The sequence below is a fragment of the Manis pentadactyla genome, chromosome 14 (assembly GCF_030020395.1).
Source record: "Manis pentadactyla isolate mManPen7 chromosome 14, mManPen7.hap1, whole genome shotgun sequence".
Classification (NCBI taxonomy): Eukaryota; Metazoa; Chordata; class Mammalia; order Pholidota; family Manidae; genus Manis; species Manis pentadactyla.
Genome location: NC_080032.1, coordinates 54,134,153 through 54,152,328, shown reverse-complemented (window position 1 = coordinate 54,152,328; position 18,176 = coordinate 54,134,153). Strand labels below are relative to the sequence as shown.

General features: G+C 45.0%; 1 protein-coding gene across 1 annotated transcript in view; it reads right to left on the bottom strand.

The window, feature by feature from the left end:
• The window catches only part of NEK11 (NIMA related kinase 11), a 356,448-nt gene that overhangs the window by 308,534 nt on the left and 29,738 nt on the right, over nucleotides 1-18,176 (bottom strand). The gene's annotated exons all lie outside the window — the stretch shown is intronic.

The window sequence follows — 18,176 nt, the reverse complement described above, 5'->3', positions numbered from 1 at the left end:
ACTGGCCTGGCAGGGAGAGACTCAGACTGAAAGGACTGGTCTCTCTCACACTTGGCCCCCATGAACCCATGGTCAAAATGAAGGTGGGGGGACAACACACGACTTTTATGGTTGACCCAGGGGCAGAATGCTCTGTGGTCACCCTCCCTGTAACTCCCTTCAGTAAAAAGACTGCAACTCTTCTAGGACCCACCGGGACATAAGCAGTCCAGCAACACCTTTGCCAAGCCCGCCAATGTGAACTTGGAGGCCACAAGACCTGACATAAGTTTCTCTACCTGCCCAAGTGCCCTGTTCCCCTCCTCAGCTGAGACATACTCTCAAAGCTCAGAGCCCAAATAACTTTTCAACCAACTGGAAGCACCAGCCTCAAACTAAGCCCAGACCAAGAAGAGCCAGGGTCCCTCATACTGGCAATAACCACACCCAGGGAAGAGGAGTGGAGGCTATTCTGTGCCCAGACCCTCTCAGGTAGCCCACCTGAAGTCACAGCTGACTTCTCTTCAGTATGGGCTGAACACAACCCACCTGGACTTGCTCATAACTGAGCCCCTGTCACTGTAGAATTGACTCTGGGGGCCCAGCCACAGAGACAGTGGCAGTACACCCTCCCACAAGAGGCAAGAGCAGGCATCCAGGAACACCTTATCAGACTCAGAGAGGCAGGCATTCTAACCGAGTGTCAGTCGCCCTGGAACACCCCACTACTACCAGTCAGGAGGCCAGGAGGAGGGCACCGTCCTGTCCAAAACCTGGGAGCCATTAACAAAATGACTGTTTTTTTACACCCGGTGGTCCCAAACCTGTATACCTTCCTCAGCCAGATTTCAGGGTCTGCCAAATGGTTCACTTGCATAGACTTAAAAGATGCCTTTTTCTGCCTCCAACTGGTCCCCCAAAGCCTGCTTGTTTGCGTTCGAATGGACTGAACCGGATATGGGCCGGCAGATGCTGTTAACATGGATGTGGCTTCCACAAGGGTTCAAGAACTCACCCACTCTCTTTGGAGAAGCACTGGCCGCAGACCTCTCCAGCTTTCCGGGGGAAGCTACATACTGCGCCCTCCTGCACAAATGCATAGATGACCTTTGTTTGCCAGTGACACCCAGGAAAATTGTGCAAAAGGCACAAAGGCCCTCCTGCAACTCCTGTCAGACTCAGGATACCAAGCCTCATAAAAAAAAGAACATAAATCTGCCAGCAGCAAGTCCAGTACTTGGGCTTCCTTCTCACCCAGGGAGAAAGGGCACTAGGGCCAGAGAGGAAGGTCATCATCTCCTTACCCCAGCCCCAGACAAAGAAAGGCATACGAAAGTTCCTGGGGGCTGCCGGGTTCCTCAAAATCCGGATTCCCGGATTCTCAGCAATGGCAAAACCCCTCTACAGCCTCCTGGAGGGTGAGGCCAAGACTGAGAGCCCCATGTCCGAACAGAAGAGGCAAGAGCCACCTTCCTGGAAATAAGGGCTGCTTCAAAACAGGCAACAGCCCTAGGCCTGCCAGATACAAAAAAGCCCTTCAGTCTCTTCATAAATGAAAAAAAAAGTAGCCCTAGAAGTTCTCACATAAACTGTTAGGCCCTGGCAGCGGCTGGTTGAATACCTGTCAGAAAAAAAAAAAAAAACTAAACCCAATTGAGGCAGGATGGCCACCCTGCCTCAGTACACTGGCAGCCACAGTTCTAGTCATTAAAAAGACAGATAAACTTACCCTGGAACAAAAAGTAAATAAATGTCAAGTTTCCCCATACTGTTGTGTCCCTCTTAAACACATAGGGACGCCAATTCCTCTCCAACTTTCGGCTGGCACAATACTGAAACTCCTCAAGGCTGTCTGGCTCCCAAAAAAGTAGCAATTTTGCATTGCAAAGAACACCAAAAGGAAAACAACCCTATAACATAATGCCTCGGTTGGGGCATTCATTCTTCCAGTGCCCCTTCTCTTCACAGTAAGCACACTGGTCAGCTAGCAGATAAAGCAGCTAAAACAGTGGCCAATAAAAAACAGATAAAGCTCCATCCCTCACCATGGCCCTAACGCCCCCAGTGGAGGCCCTCCACCCAAGTACACTGAAAAAGAGAAGGACTGAGCCATGGCTGAAGGAGCTACCCTAACTAATAAATGATGGATGCTGCCTGACAGACGCATCTTTGTCCTAACAGCAACCGGAAGGCATCTAATCAGCAAATACCATCAGCTCACCCACCTAAGAAAAACTGCACTAGAAGCCCTCCTCAGAAAGCAATACTACATCAGCCAGTTGCCAGCATTATTAAGCCGAGCAATAAATGAGCAGTGCAGGACTTGTGCCAGAAATAATGTTCAATCTGCACTGCGACCCCCACCAGGTGTAAAACCTTGAAATAGACTTCACAGATGTCCAGCCAAGCAGAGGACTCAAATACCTTCTAGTAATAGTGTGTACATACTCTGGGTGAGTCAAAGCCTTCTCAACCAGGACAAAACAAAGCTAGGAGATAGCCAAAGTCCTCCTAAGAGAAATTGTACCCCAGATTGGCCTATCGTCTACAATTCACAGTGACAATGGACTGCCTTTGTAGCAGATGCAGTACAGATTTTAACTAAATCTCTCAACATTACCTGGAAACTCCACACTGCATACAGGTCACAAAGTTCAGGGAAAGTGGAGCAAATGAATCACACTCTCAAAAGAACTCTAGCTAAGTTTTGCCAAGAAACTGGTCTCCCGTGGACAGACCTACTGCCCCTGGCTCTCCTGCATGCTCGATGCACACCTGGGACTCAAAGGCTTTTCCCCTTTTGAATTAGTGTATGGACCCCCTCCCCCATGTCTAGGAAGCCTCCCAGGGAACCTACACCAGATAGAAAATAAGAGAGAAAGAGAACAGTTCCAAGCCTTAAGAGCTGCCCTAAATAAGCTGCAGCAATATAGAAAGAGCCCTTATCTCCTTAGGGACCCCAGTACATTCCTTTCAGGCTGGGGACTCAGTCTGGGTCAAAAATTTAAAAAAGGACCCCCTCAAACCTCAGTGGACTGGCCCCACATTGTTGTTCTAACCACTCCTACTGCCCTCAAAGTTACAGGCATCACTCCATGGGTCCATCATTCCAGAGTGAAAAGGGCCCATACTCTGAACAAAGAAATACATCAGTGAAAAGCCCAGCCAGACCTCCGGAATCTCTCCACCTCCGCATCCAACGATTACACTCTGACTAATGAACACCTGCACACGGTGGATCCTGGCCCTCACTGGGATGGAATCTCTCATACTGGGCATTAATCTCTCTGCTGCTGCCCCCTCTGACTAAACTGTTCCTCAAAAAGTTGCCCTTTCTATTGTCTATTGGGTAATCGTAAGTTGTTTTGCTGTGCTTACCTGTCTCTCCTAGCTGAACTCAAGTCTCAGCCTGCATTTCCAAAGTACCTCTCTATAATGTTTAACTGTACAAAGTTATAAATGCATGGTCATCACCCAAAGGAGCTGCCCTCCCTGGCCCTCCACCTTTAGCACCTGTCCTCTCACACTCAAATAGGCCAGCCTGAGTGTAATGCTCAGCTGCATAAAAATAAATTAGGACTGAGAAAAACTGGGTGTTTTTTGTTAAGTGCAGGCTTATCAAGAGTCTGAAGGACTCATTTTAACTTATACATACAAGGCCCATACAGACAGATGCATAAAAACATAACCATTTGTGCTCTTCACAAAGTACTCAGGACTTTAATGAAAAAGTCACAAGGAAAAAATCCTAGCTCAAAGCAATTAGAAGTATAAATACATGCCATTATTAACTCTATCATAAACCAAAATGATGATGCCCGCTAAAACAAAGTGTTTAAAGGGGCATCAGAGGGAGCAGTGATGAGGGAAATATTCAACACAGCCATCAAGGTAGCAAACCGCTCTTTTCCTCCGGTTGGCAAAGCACTCCCAGCCCTCCCTCCCCTCCTCCAGGCTCCCCTTTTGCCCTGTGCATGCCGAAATGCCACATAGCAAAATAATATAAATTGCTTCCCGTGCTTGTGCTCAGGGCTCAGACCTTGGGAGATTACTCCTCTCTGAGCCCACCAGTGTGAAATAAACCTCAACACTCTAAGACTTCCGAGTGCTGCTTGGTTCTTCCATCAGCAATCCAGTCCAGGTTTTCCAGTATTTTCCATAACAGGTTATGTAAGGTAGATACCACTTCCTAATTGCTACTGACTCAATGATTATCCTGCATTAAGCACTTGGCTGATAGAAACTGGATTCCTAAACTGGATTCCTTAATTTTTTCCTGTAGAGCCTCATGAGATGGATCTTCAAATCAAAAGAGTGATCCCCATGCCACTCAGGGCACAGGGATACATCACGGCTCTCCTGTCCCCAGGGGTGACATGGTCCGGCTAGTTTAGGACATCAGTCCTGCCTGAGGCAAGTCTTTCTGCTACACTAGAAATAAAGCAAGTTCAGCCTTGGAGGAAGGGACAAGTTGGAAAAGCTGCCCAACTGTAGCTCTGAAGGGTAATTTCCAACTGGTACCACTTATTAGAGGACAACCATCCACCTAAGTTATAAAACCCCTCCCTCGGCCATCCTCAGCAATCCCACAACCGTCAAGTGGGTCCAGATGTCCTTCACTGGAAAAGTCTCCTCTCTCTTCCACTCCTCTAGGTTTATCTTCTCCATTAGGGCTTATCTCCAAAGTGGTCAAAATGGTCTTCTGCTCAGGGCTGCAGATTCAAGAAGGGCTTCAAGTCAGATTATACCCTCTGTCACAAAGACACACTGACAGCTCTGAAAGATGTTCCCCACACAACTTTAAATATATTTCCCATTTCTGGGCCACTCAACTGTAATACACTGGTAATTAACATTTATATTAATTCTATAGTTATCTGGTGAGTAGTATAGTCACATGCATTGCATTTTTGCATGTTAATTTTTTTGTGTTAAATTTAAAACAATCCGTTTTTGTTGCCTTGCTTTACTCTTATATTTGGTAGAACTCAAAAGAAGGAAATGGCCCAGATCTTGCTCAGCCTCTAAGAGACCCTGATCCCTCTTACCCCATGGCCCTTCTAATAGAGCTGTTTGCATTACCCTCTTATTTTCAGCTCAGCTGTCATTCCTGGAGGACAGTGGCTGCAGCTGCTTCATCTCTTGGGCAGCTACTGACCAGCTGTTGAATGAAACTGCTCTTTGCCATCATCAACTGTGGACAGTTACATTTGGTTAAATTTATGGCTTTTTCTTTCAAGATGGGGCATACATACATCTTTGTTCACATCAACTAATAAATTTCCATCTAATACCTAGATGGCAAGAGAAACCAAACCTATTTCATGCCAGTTAAAATGGTCTGTAAAGATAAAAAGGTTTTCTAAATTTATTTCTCAGCCAACTTATGCTTTTCCTGGGAAAAAATTACAAGTATGCTAATGACCTATTTTTAGCCTTTTATTCATTTAACCAGTGAAATTTAAATATTAGTAGACTGCAATTAAATAAAGATGACATCATGGACCCTGAATAAATACTGCCATTTATTGAAAATACTGCTGTGTCTTAATAGTTGCTCTGTACGTTACATTACCATCATCTGCTATTCATGATGGTCAGTTTTAAGATAGTGACTTTCATTCTTATTTCCCTGAATCATTTATGAATTTAAATATCACATATGCTTATGACTACGGATTTCAACATGGTGTCCAGCATGGGCAGTACTACCTAAGTGGGCTCTTCGGTACACTAGTGCTAATAAGAATGGCCTGGAAATAAAAGGGATTTCAGTGATTGAACAAGTTTGGGAAAAACTCTTGAGAGGTCACAATTTATCCGGGCAGATTTAAAGCTCTGAAGAATCTCTCAGCAAGAAAAAAATATATCTGGTGTAGTTTTGTGGAACCCATTGTTCTCCAAATCCAAACCCATTTAATCATGGAACCCCTTCACATACAGAATACCTGTGAACATTTTCAAAGGCACCTGCATTTGGTGCTCTAGGGTGTAAAGTCAGAGGCTGAGCCTATTCCGAAAATCACCGCTATTAATCTTTCATTGTATCAAATGCCTGCAAGCAAAGTAGACAATTTTATAACATGCTTTTGCTTATAAATAATTTGCCACTAGATTTACATGTTTTCTTATGTAATTTCCAGAAACACAGGAAGGCCAAGTAACATTGTTGTCAGTATTACTTCACAGCAAAGGTATTTCAGGAAGTAAAGAATCATCCCACCACTAGGCCTCCACACATTTCCATCAGTGCTTTTCAGACTTTTCCCACAAAATACCTCTCACAGCAAAGAAGGAAAAACTCATACCACTGGAATGGAGCTGCTAAAAACAGAACACATTTCTGAAATCTCATGCTTATTTTAAAAATTCATGCAAAGAAATAGTGATATTTATGAAACGACAAATGTTCAGGGTTATTCACTGCAGCAGTGTTTTAATAACAAAAGACTAGAAACAACCCAAATGCACATCAACAGGAATGTGGATAAATTATACTACAGCTAGCTAGACAATGGAATATACTATACAGCTGTGTTAAAACAAAGAATGGGACATTCTATAAATAGTAACATGGTAAGATATTCAAGACATTTTGAAGTAAGACAAAAGCATGAAACAGAAACATGTAATATGCTAGTTTTTATCTGAAGGTGACGAAAGTAAGATTCTATATTCCAGAAATGCTTATACATGCATTAAGCAACTATGGAAGGATCCACACAAAACACTTAACAGTGGTTATCTTCTGGGGAAGAGGATGGAAAATCAGAAAAAGGCAGACAAAGATGAGGGGAGACTTTTAACAGTATACCTTTTTATAGTTTTTAAGCCATATGAATGTATAACCTATTAAACTATATTAAATATTCAAAAATCATGCAAATGTTTTACTTTATTTTATAACATATTCACATTTGTCCTAAATTTAAAAAAAATTACCCATATATTTTCAGAATAGTATTTAAACTCCTGCTTGGTGGGTCATCTGGGACATCATATGTTTGGTCCAGTGTGCAAGGTATGGGTTCAGGCCACTTAAGACTTGCCTAAACATTTAGCCTTCACTCCATTTGGAGAACCAACATGAACATGAGAAAATCTGAAACCTCTACCAAAAAATGCTTTATTCAACAGTTTAGAATTTTTATCTACAGGCTGGGTTTTTTTAACAAGTCAAGGTTAACCCCAGTGTCTTGGAACTCTTATGCTCAATTAGTATCAGTATTAACTTGCTTTTGGAAGTGACCACACAAGAAGTACCACAACCCCGGTTGTGAGTCATCACAGATTTCTGGCCACTCTTCAATGCCAGAGTGTCCGAAGGCAAGCCAAACCCCAAAGGCAAACCTCTGCTTTATATCATAAAGTAACTGGAATTTCAAACTCTCTATTTTCAACATATTTTTAAAAGCTTGGTGATTATTTTAAAAAAATTAATTGGTCTGGCTTAAACCAAACAACTTCCTATTTTATTTCGTGAATAAAAGAAATAATTAGTAAATTATTTTTACTGGACCCCACATATGAAGTCCCAGATATTCTAAGTGTTAGGGTCCGGAGTTGACTACCTCTCAAATAGACAGAAGACACTCACGATAATGCAAGTCACACAGCGAGGTTTATTTCCAGCTAGCTGGGTTCCAAGTGTCTGCCCGACGCAGCAGGTTTCAACAAGGACCCAGAGCACTCAAAGCCAGGGGTTTATATGGCATTTTCAAAAAGCACTTACTCACAGTAATTTTCCATAATTTTTGGCTTGTGCCACATCCTGGGGGTTAAGCGAGAGCAAGATAAGACCACTCCTCAAATGTTAGGGTGGTTCAGCAAGATAAGCTGACTAGGGTCGCAGCCACCCACAACCCGGTGTCCATGATTAACTTGTTCTTCAAAGCCTGTTTATCAAGCCTTACCCATTTCCTCCTTTCCTGAGTCACGCACTCAGAAAATGGCTTTTCGGCCCTTAAGATGGCCGTTCTCATGCTAACCCATTCTTACACTAAGGACAAGTTTTGTATCCTTGTTTATCTCCTAAGAGTAGTAATTATTACCAACAGTGCCTTAAATGTCTCCTAAATTCCATCAAATTGAAATTTTATTTCTAGGTGTAAATAACGCCAAAATTTAAAAGACAAACAGCATGAATAGGTGAACTAATACAGCAGGGAGTCATTTGTTACTGTTTTCATTGATTATGATTCTGTTTCAGAAGACTGTTCTCTTTGGAATCCCTTCAGAGAAACAGACAGTAGGAACCATAGGACTTAAAACTACTGCTATCTCCAGCTGATCTGTTGGATATTCATAAGTGGCAGAATGACTCCACCTTTAGGTATTATTTCATTTGTAATAATGAGTTATGAATAATTGATCACTGGATAATAAATTATTCAGATAGGCACACAGTTTCCAAGGAATCCTGGAGTGAGCCTAGCTAATGGCCTAACATGAGCCAGAGGCAGATGCCAAGGGGAGACCCCACAATTACCCCACACTACAAGGCATACGTGGTTAGTGCCTCTCACGGTGGGCTTTTTAATAAGGAGCCATACTAACACCTTTTGGATTTTTAGAAAGTAGAAGTCCCCACAGGGCACCTAGTGTTGGTGCAAGTGTTGTTATGAAATACTGAGCCCTGATCTCTTCATCCATCAAACCAGGATATCTGCATGCATACATATGCATGTGTGTGTATATTTGCATAGATATACATGCATATATTTCCTGTACATACACACACACTGAGTGCATTTCTTTTATGATTATGCAGGGCTAGCAAAATAACACCAAAATATGCTTATCTGGAGTAAATTATCTGCTGCTCTTGGTTTTCAGAAACTTTTTAATATAACTTAACTCCTTATGGGCTCAAATTTCAACTTCTTTAAAGATAGTAAGGCTTACTTAAAATTCAACTTCAGGTATGTGTATGTCCGTATCAAATATCCAAATGTTTCACTTCCTCAAGGCAAACTGCCTTGCAAATCACATGTCATTGATTCTCCTAATTTTCATTTCTAAAACAATTCTGAAAATAATAGAAACTGTGCATTAGAACTCAGTAATCATTGTACTGAAGTATCTTGGAGAGAAGACATGAATTAAAAGCAGCTGACCAATGATGAGCAAATTCAATACTGTAAAACATGTGTTATGCCCAAAGTCGCGAATCCCAGAAGACCGCCAGAGGAGCCAACACCAATGCAAACGCACGAGGGTCTTTATTCAGACTCTGAGTCCGGACTCTCGATCGTCACTGATGCAACAGTGTTGGAGCAAGAGCCCCGAACTCTGGGGGAGGGGTAACTATACAGAGCAAGAGTGGGCAAAGGGGAAATTCTAGACTTGTCTTCACCTGATTGGTTACCACTTGGTCGCTAAGGTCATTTTGAATGTGATTGGTCACCTATACCTGGCCGACCATGAACTAAGACTGATTGGCTATATCTTAGGTAGGGTGAGGTTGGGTGAGGGAAGTGAGGTTGGATAAGAGTTGGGCGGGTATATTTTGTGGTTTACAGCAGCTTAAGATGGCTGAAGACATTTTAAGATGGAAGCACTTATGCTAAGGGAGGGTCAAAAAGGAAAACTAAATCCTGAAGAAAAACTAAGTCCCTCTCACATGGACTGCCTGACCTTGCCCCAAAGCCCATGGTATCTGCACTTGTCAAGGCTCATGTTGATGCCAGGGTTCTTGTTTGCAGAGCCGAAGAATGAGCTTCACAAACAGTCAAGGTAGGAGAGCAAGGTACAGGCTTTTATTTAGAGATACAGTGAAAGGACAGAGCCCCCAGCTCACACCAGGAGGGGACAAGAGAGTCCATGTTGGTGCGTTGTCTAGGGGTTTTATAGCCAGTTGAGGATTTTTCGAGAATGTGTAAAAGAGTTTAGGGGTGTGGACTTGTTAAGTGGTCCCTGAATATTAAAAATTAACTTAACATAAGGAATTTCCTGCCTTGATTTCTCTCTGGGTCACCGGCACCTTGGTCTGGGAGCATATCAAAAGGCTGCTTGCTCAGCTCCCAAGGTGGGCCGAGGTATTGTCTACTTGCTAAAGAATCCTTCCTCTTGAACTTCCTGGGTGTTAAAATGCAATCTAATCTTCAAGATGGAATTCTTCCTGCCCTTTACTATGCTGTTTACAGCTGGGTCTGCATGCTAAGTCAGTTGCTCAGTTTACAGAATCACCTAGTCAAGTCTGAAGGAGGAAAGACAGCACATAGGCCTGGGCTTTTTAGTATGCTAAAGTGAATCTTCCACATGGTTACAAATGTTTAGCATAATAAAACATGTACTACTCTTCTTTATCTGGGAAACATTAACTGATTTCACTGAAGAATGATTCTAGAGCTCAACGTTTAACATAGAGTTTTAGCAGGGGGGTTTCCTTGCATGTAGTTACATTGCTCTGACTGCAAATATCCCACCCTGCCCCCTCCAGAGGCCCTCACCCTACTTTGACTACATCCATGGTTCCTGTCTCAATGTTATGGAAGACATCCTGAGAGAAAGGAGAGAGGGAATGGAAAGCTACCAGGCTACAGATCTTCCTCAGTTCTGAGGGAGGCAGGTTTTGAGGATCTCTCCAAATTCAAACTAACAGGGAAGTGGAGACACCAATCAGACTTGAACTAAAATGTTGAGTGCCCACTGCAGCTGAAGCAGCTGAGGAAACTGGCACCCAAACACATTCTGATCAAAGCTTCAATATTCCAGGTTTTCCATTCTTAGAAATTTGGACACACAGAACATACGAAAAGAGTTATCAACTTACACTTTAATATTACTGCCTCACTTGCTCAATAAAGGTCATGAAAAACAATGTCTATAATTTTTCTCTGAACTAAAAACAGTAAGATTGGTCTAAATCCAAAGATTAAAAAGCAACATTCATCTTAAAATATCAAATTTCAGGGTTTCACTAGCAACGACAAAAGCAACCACTTTAACAATCCTAAGGATTTTCATATATCATGTTCCAGGGTTTGCATTTTCTAAATACATTTATTAAGGTAAAATTGATATATGACACATTGGCACATACTTAAAATGCATAATTTGATAAATTTTGAAAATATGGATATGCCCATGAAAACATCTCCACCATCATCCCCCAAAAGTTTCCTTAGGCCCAGGGTTTGCTTTTTCAAACAATAACTAAAACTTTTGTAGAACTTGAAGAATCAAAAGTTAGCATAAGCACAGCCATCTTAAAGGCTCAAACACCATTTTCTAACCTAGAAGGAGAAAAATTACTAGAACTTTGAAAAACAAGTTAGTCAGCCAGTGTTAATTGTAGTGACCTTTAGTTAGCCAACCTCAATCAGTTAAGCTTATCTTGCTAGAACCACCCTAAACATTCCGAAAGTGATTTTATCTAATCAGACCCCCAGGATGAGGCGTCAGCCGAAAATTTATCTGTCTGTGAAAAAAAAAACACTGTATTGTGACTGTAGAAAATACTGCCCCTTTGAAAATGCTATAAAAACTTCTGGCTTTGTGAGATCGGGGTCCTCGCTGAGACCCGCTGCGTCGGGCTAATGCATAGACCCCAGCTAGCTGGCCTCTGAATAAATTCCTCTTGCTTGTTGCATCAAGAGACGCCTTCCGTGAGTGATTTGGGGCGGCGTCCTCCTCTGGGAGAATCCAACATTTGGGGGCTCGTCCGGGATCGTGCGCTCACCCCGCTTCACTCCCAAAGCCGTTCTTGGAAGAAGAGGTAAGATTAGTGGCGCCTTGAGTTGTCTGTGTTCTGTGTTCTGCTTTTCAGTGAGACCGGTCGGAGTTCTGAAAAGGGTACCCTCTGTCTGGCAGCCGTCCCGGTCCCGTAAAGGGTCGCGACTGCGGTCAGTAGACGTACTTGGAGCACCGCAGGCTGCAACCCTGGGGGATGCCCCGGGGAGTTTGGAGGGCCAGGGACGCCTGGTGGCCTCCCACCTGTTTTTCCGCAAAAGTGAACCGGATGAGATAGGGTTGGTTTTTGGGCGCCGAGAGTATCAGCCCATTGATTCCTTCCGGTTCTTGGTCAGAAATCTGAGGAAGACAAAAAGCGGCCGCTGTGTGTTTAATCTCTGTGTGTCTCTGTTTTATGTGTCCTTTACGTGTCTAATAATTGTTATACTGGCAATGGGACAGACCGTGACGACCCCCCATAGCCTGACGTTAGCTCATTGGACAAAAGTGAGAGCAAGGGCACATGACTTGTCGGTAGAAGTTTAAAAAGGGCTGTGGCAGACTTTCTGTACCTCCGAGTGGCCCACTTTTAACGTTGGATGGCCACCGGAGGGGACTTTTGACCTCTCCACTCTGCTTGCAGTAAAAGCTGTTGTTTTCCAGAATTCAACTCGGGGACATCCGGATCAGCAGCCCTACATTGTGGTCTGGCAAGAATTGGTGGAAAATCCACCGCCCTGGGTAAAGCCCTGGGTGCGAAAGAAAGCGAACTCTCGAGTCTTATTGGCTCAGGCTCAACCTCGGAGAAAAGGGAAAGAGACCACCAAAATACACCCTGACACTCAAGACTTGCTCATGGTTGATGATCCCCCTCCTTACCCTCCTGCCTCTATCCCGGCGCCCGAGGCCCCGGCGGGCGAGGCTCCAGTGCCTCCGGCCCCGGCACCTCCGATGCCTCTAGCCTCTGGTACCGAGGCATCGGGGCCAGCTCCGGGACTGGCACAGGGAACTCAGCGACGCCGAGGGGCCGCATTGGACCCATCAGGTATTTTTCCCCTCAGGTCTTATGGAGCCCCCATTCTCGGGGAGGAAGGAGACCCGCCTTTCCAACCTCTGCAATACTGTCCATTCTCCTCTGCCGATTTATATAATTGGAAAGCTAACCACCCTCCTTTTTCAGAGGAACCACAGAGACTAATGGGACTGATAGAGTCCCTGATGTTCTCTCACCAGCCCACTTGGGATGATTGTCAGCAGCTCTTACAGGTACTCTTCACCACGGAAGAAAGAGAAAGGATCCTCCTGGAAACATGAAAGAACGTACCTGGAGCTGACTGACGACCGTCGCAACTCCCTCATGATATAGAAAGGGGGTTCCCACTGACCAGACCCAACTGGGACTTTAATTCTCCAGAAGGTAGGGAGCGACTAACCATCTATCGCCAGGCTCTGGTGTCAGGTCTTCGCGGGGCTGCAAGGTGCCCCACCAATTTGGCTAAGGTAAGAGAGGTTAGTCAGGGAGCCGCTGAGGCACCCGCAGTGTTCTTAGAATGCCTGATGGAAGCCTTCAGGCGGTATACTCCTTTTGACCCCACTTCTGAAGAACACAGTGCTTCAGTGGCTCTTGCCTTTATTGGGCAATCAGCGCCTGATATTAGAAAGAAGCTTCAGAGACTAGAAGGCTTACAGGATTTGTCGTTGAGAGATTTGGTGAAAGAAGCTGAGAAAGTTTATCATAAGAGAGAGACTGAGGAAGAGAAAGAATTAAAGAAGGAAAAAGAAAGAGAAAGTAAAGAGGAAAAGAGGGATAGGAAGCATGAGAGAAATTTAACAAAAATCTTGGCCGCAGTAGTAGAAGGTAAGGGACGCACGCCCTCTAGTGGTAGAACTAGTAAGGCAGGGCACCTGGGCAACCGGCCTCCTTTGGATAAAGATCAATGTGCATACTGCAAAGAGAAAGAACATTAAGTGAAAGAATGCCCTAAAAAGCCACTGCAGAAGCCTCCAGAAAAGGTGTTGTCTCTGCTGGAAGACGAAGATTAGGGAGCACGGGGCTCGGAACCCCTCCCCGAGCCCAGGGTAACTCTGAAAGTGGAGGGGCAACCCGTTGAGTTCCTAGTAGACACCGGTGCTCAACATTCTGTATTAACTAAAGACAAGGGCCCTCTCTCTAGCAAAAAGTCTTGGGTGATTGGAGCTACAGGCCAGAAACAATATGCATGGACCACCCGAAGGGCAATAGACTTAAGGGTAAGACGAGTAAGTCACTCGTACCTCATTATACCGGAATGCCCTACGCCCCTGTTAGGAAGGGACATGTTGACCAAAGTAAGAGCCCAAATATCTTTTCAAGCTGAGAAACCTCTGGTGACTAATCAGGAAAATAAGCCTTTGGACTTGAGTATTCTGACCATAAGATTGGAAGACGAATACTGTCTTTTTATAGAACCAGAGCCCTCCCGAATTAGTCAGGAGTGGCTCGACCGATTCCCAAGAGCCTGGGCGGAGACGGCGGGCATGGGACTCGCCAAGAACCAGACCCCTGTAATCATAGAACTAAAAGCTTCAGCCTTGCCAGTGACTGTGAGGCAATATCCAATGAGTAAAGAAGCCAGGGATGGAATTAGGCCACATATCCAGAAGCTTATGGAACAGGGAATATTGGTAAAATGTCAATCCCCATGGAACACCCCCTTGCTGCCTGTAAAAAAGGCAGGAACGGGAGATTACCGACCAGTACAAGATTTAAGAGAAGTTAACAAAAGGACACAGGACATTCACCCCACCGTGCCAAATCCCTATAACCTACTAAGCTCCCTGGCCCCAAAAAACATCTGGTATTCAGTTTTAGATCTAAAGGATGCTTTCTTTTGTCTGCGCTTGCACCAGAACAGCCAACCGCTGTTTGCCTTTGAGTGGGAAGATCCCACCACAGGAACTACTGGGCAATTGACCTGGACTCGTTTGCCACAAGGATTCAAGAACTCGCCCACCCTCTTCGATGAGGCTTTACATCAGGACTTGGCTTTCTACCGAGCTTCAAACCCACAGGTAACTTTGCTGCAATATGTTGATGACTTATTGATAGCCGCTCCCACCCGGGAGACCTGCCAAGAGGCCACTGAAGCCCTTTTGACTGAACTTGCCAAATTAGGGTATAGAGCATCTGCTAAGAAGGCACAGATCTGCCAACAACAAGTGATTTATTTGGGATATTCCCTGAGAAAAGGGAAAAGGTGGCTTACTGAAGCCCGGAAGCAGACTGTGACGCAGATTCCGGTCCCCACTACAGCACGCCAGGTTCGCGAGTTTCTGGGGACAGCAGGGTTTTGTAGATTGTGGATACCCGGATATGCTTCCTTGGCCGCCCCTCTGTACCCCCTTACCAAGGGGACAGCCCGGTTTGTTTGAGGATCTGAGCAACAACAGGCCTTTGATGATATCAAGAAAGCCCTCTTCTCAGCACCCGCTCTAGCATTGCCAGACGTAACTAAGCCATTTGTCCTTTTCGTGGACGAATGGAGTAGAGTAGCTCAAGGAGTGTTGACCCAACAATAGAGACCTTAGATGAGACCTGTCGCCTATCTGTCAAAAAAATTAGACCCCGTGAGTAGTAGGTGGCCTGTCTGCCTGAGAGTAGTAGCAGCTGTGGCCCTCCTAGTTAAAGATTCTGACAAACTAACACTGGGACAAAAACTCACTGTGGTTGCTTCACATGCGTTAGAGAGCATAATCCGGCAACCGCCCGAAAGATGGATGTCAAATGCCAGAATGACTCACTACCAGACCTTACTCCTGAACCGTGATCGTGTGGAATTTGCCCCACCCGCCATCCTAAACCCAGCTACTCTGCTCCCCGATTTGGGAAAAGAAGTACTTCATACCTGCCAGGAAATCCTGGCTGAGGAGACGGGGACCCGCCAGGACTTACAAGATCAGCCTTTAGAAGGACCAGGACTCCTGACTTGGTATACAGACGGGAGCAGTTATATTATGGATGGTAAGAGAATGGCGGGAGCTGCAGTAGTGGATGATAACCGAATCGTGTGGGCCAGTGGACTTCCAATGGGCACTTCTGCACAGCGAGCAGAGCTCGTCGCTCTGACTCAGGCTCTAAAGATGGCAGAAGGTAAGAGACTTAACGTCTATACCGACAGCCGATACGCTTTTGCCACCGCTCACATACACGGGGCTATTTATAGACAGACAGGGTTATTGACTTCTGCCGGGAGAGATGTTAAAAACAAACAAGAAATTTTAAATTTGTTAGAAGCCATCCATAGACCTAGAGAAGTGGCAATAATACATTGCCCTGGGCATCAAAAAAGCGACTCCCTAATAGCTCAAGGAAACAGAAGGGCGGACCAAGCTGCAAAACAAGCAGCCCAGGGAATGAATATCTTACCCCTCCAAGTGTACCCGGAGGCCACTTGTATTAAGAGCTTCCAGTATACACCCGAAGACCTCGCTTGTATAAACAAATTAAAGTTTAAAAATTCCTCACCCCACGAGATATACAAGTCTGAAAAAGGGAGAGTTGTCCTGCCTAAGAGAGAGGCAGAAGAATACTTAAGGCAATTGCATCAATTGACACATTTGGGAGCAAAAATCCTAAAGACCTTGGTTCAAGACTCCCCTTATCATGTTATTGGATTAGGAAAACTGGCTGACGAGGTTGTAAGAAATTGTGTTCCCTGCCAATTAGTAAATGTGAGTAAAAATCCAGTAACATCCGGGAAAAGACTTCGAGGGGATGGCCCAGGAGCTTACTGGTAAGTTGACTTCACTGAGATCAAGCCTGCTAAGTATGGATATAAGTACCTTCTAGTTTTCCTAGACACATTTTCAGGATGGGCAGAGGCGTTCCCCACCAAAACTGAGACAGCTCAGACGGTGTCTAAAAAGATCCTTGAAGAAATATTTCCCAGGTTTGGAATCCCAAAGGGAATCGGCTCCGACAACGGCCCTGCCTTTGTTGCCCAGGTAAGTCAGGGATTGGCCAAGATTTTGGGGACGGATTGGAAATTGCATTGTGCATACAGGCCCCAGAGCTCAGGACAGGTAGAAAGGATGAATAGAACTCTAAAAGAGACCCTGACTAAATTATCCATAGAGACTGGTTTATATGATTGGTTGGTCCTCCTTCCCTTCGCCTTATTCCGAGTTAGAAACACCCCCAGCCGTTTTAGACTAACACCCTTTGAAATAATGTTTGGAGCCCCGGCTCCACTAAATGCAGCTCACCTCCACGTATCCCCTGAATCTGTGACTAATAAGTTTCTGCTTGAAAAGTTACGGGCTCTGGAAGTTGTGCAGAAAAAAGTGTGGGCCTCTATCCGAGAAGCCTATCGGCCAGAGGACATTTCAGTACCTCACCCGTTCCAAGTGGGAGACTCTGTCTACGTAAGGCGACATCGAACGGACAATCTTGAGCCTCGGTGGAAAGGACCCTTCATCGTCCTTTTGACCACACCTACAGCTGTGAAAGTAGATGGCATCTCTTCCTGGATACATGCTTCACATCTGAAGAAAGCGCCTCAACCAGACCCGGACTGGCGAGTAATTCGAACTGATAACCCTCTTAAATTTCGCTTGTGTAAAAATGATTGTGTCACTAACAATTCTAATTCTAATGACCCAGTTACTTCCCACCTTCCAGAACCCTAACCCCCATGAACCCAGGTTACTCACATGGCAAATCATTACCCCAGCTTCCCAACAAGTAGTAGTCCAGTTAACAGGACAACACCCTAGGAGAACTTGGTGGCCTACCCTCACTGTAGATTTGTGCACTCTCTTCAAACAAGACCCATGGTATGAAGATAAAGTTAGGGTACCCGGATGTAGTACTCGAGATTATACAGTGCATTGAGGCTCTGGGACCATGAAAGAGCTCCAGAATACCTGCTTCTATGTATGCCCAGCCCCCTCAGCCGATAGTGCCAAGGCATCACAGTGTGGTGAGAAGACTGATTTTTTCTGCAAAAATTGGGGTTGTGAACAAACAGGGACATGCCATTGGCTGACAGGAAGCGCAGGGAGATCTCCTCTAAGCCTCATAAAAATCCAGTGGAATACCGCTCGTGCCCAATGCACGACTAATCCCACCTGCAACCCTATTGACATCTCTTTCACAGATGCAGGAAAAAGGGCAACAAACTGGGAAAAAGGGCTTATGTGGGGACTAAGACTCTACCAGAGTGGCTATGATAATAGAGTCTTGTTCATACTCAGGCTTAAAGTAGAGACTCTTCCGGCTGTCCCAGTAAGACCCAACGCTGTCTTGAGGGACCAACCGCGTCTCCCAGCCCCAGCCCCAAAACAGGCCCTAGCCCCACCTATGGACTCTGCCACCACTCCCTCCGCCTCCACTCTTGGCCGAGTCACTTCCTTTCCTGGCACCGGACAACGCCTTCTCAACCTCCTTGAAAGGGCTTTTCAGGTCTTAAATACCACCAACCCTAACACTACTGAATCCTGTTGGTTGTGTTTCTCTTCTAGGCCGCCTTATTATGAAAAATTGA